Here is a 1,656-nt window from a genome sequence, read left to right as displayed (position 1 = left end):
TGAAACGAGCAGGCAGCGAGCAGGGGGTTTGATTTGGCTCCATACCGGCAAGGTGCAAGGTAAAGGCAAGGTAAAGGCTGGAGGGACCACCGGGAGGCAGGGAGGGCAGGGCAGCCTCGCCGCCCCGGCAGCGGCACCGCCGGCGGCTGCTCCCGCCGAGCCCGGAAAGGCTGGAAGGGAACAAAAGGCGGAGGGAAATAAAGGCGACTCGTGCGGGGTCGCTGGTCTTGCTGCAGATGGGGTTGTTAGTGGGGTTTGGTTATTTGTTAGTAAAAACCTCTATATTTTAATGCTTATTTTGACTGCCTAGAAACTGCCTTTCCAGGGGCCGGATCGCAGGACCCGTTCTCCTGTCGGTGCTATTCCACAAGTGGACCCTTCGCTCTCAGATGCTATAAACTTGGGTAAAACATACCAAGTCTGGGTGACGCACCGCTTCCCCCAGACTCCGGCACCCACACCGCGTATTTGGGACTGATTCATGCTTTAACGACAGCCCAAACCCCGGCCGTAACGGTAACATTTTGCAGTTACCATTTACCTGGGCCCAGAACACATTTAGGATCCTTTTTTAATTCACGAGCATCAGTTTAATGAGGGAACCTTGCAAAGCCAAAAAAGCCTTGTGATACCATGTGGGGACGGTTTCAGTCCCCCTTCGGGAAGCCACGGGGCAGGGACGGGTGCGGAGGCAGAGCCCTGAGACAGGTCAGCCTGGGTTTGGCCCCTGATGTACGGGGGAGAGAGACCGTATGGAGCTACAGCCCCGATGCACCGCTTGCTTCAGAGCTGCCAGCCTAACCCCTCGATAGAAAACGGCAAAAAAAGAAAGAAATATTGCAGGAAAAATAAACCAAAGCAGATGAAGAAGCGGGGAGAGGCAGCTCTTCCCCGGGACAGCCCGTGCTCTCCCAGGCTGCGTGGGGAAAGCTCCTGCCCCATCGCTTGATCTGTTCCCCCCCCATTTATAGAGATTATTTGCACTTCTAAAAGCCTGAACAAGGCTGCAGCTCCTGGGGGCCGGGAGCAGGCTGGGAGAACAAGGGATTTGGGCTGACCCCGGGAATTCCCCGCTGCTGCATTGTTTCAGGGCAGCCAAGAATTAGCAAAAGGGGGCACTTTGCTTTTCGGGGGAGGGAGGGGACGCATCCTCCCTAGCTGGGGAAAATCATATTCTGCTGGGTAGAAATATTCACGTGTTGTCCATTCTGATGTTGTATTTAAATAAAAAAATCCCAGCAGGGGGAAAAAGTTACTGGGAGAAAGACCCAGGGTTCCCTGCTCCTCTACTGGCCACATCTTCCCTAAATGTTGAATCACAAATGAGATTATTTCTCCATGTTTTCAAAATTATGATGGTTTTTTGGTTTTAAGAGAGATAAAAGGAGTTTTTGAAAGAAATAAAACTGTGACTTTCCTCTTCTTCCCTGCCCAGGGGACATCTGCCCCTTGGCTCAGCTGGCCCTGCGCTTTATTGGGGTTGCCGTAGGGCAGGTACCAGCACTCGCAGCCCTTTCCTGGATTTATTATTTATTTATAATCTAATATATAATATATCTAATATAAATATAATAATTTATTATTATTTATTGGATCCTTTACCAGCAGTCCTGGCTAACCGGGGAGGTCCCAGTTGACTGGAGGTTAGCAAACGTG

Source organism: Aptenodytes forsteri, unplaced genomic scaffold, assembly GCF_000699145.1.
Source record: "Aptenodytes forsteri isolate BGI_AS27 unplaced genomic scaffold, ASM69914v1 Scaffold185, whole genome shotgun sequence".
NCBI classification, from domain to species: domain Eukaryota; kingdom Metazoa; phylum Chordata; class Aves; order Sphenisciformes; family Spheniscidae; genus Aptenodytes; species Aptenodytes forsteri.
The sequence above is the reverse complement of the archived record's forward strand: the minus strand, read 5'-3'. Positions refer to the sequence as shown.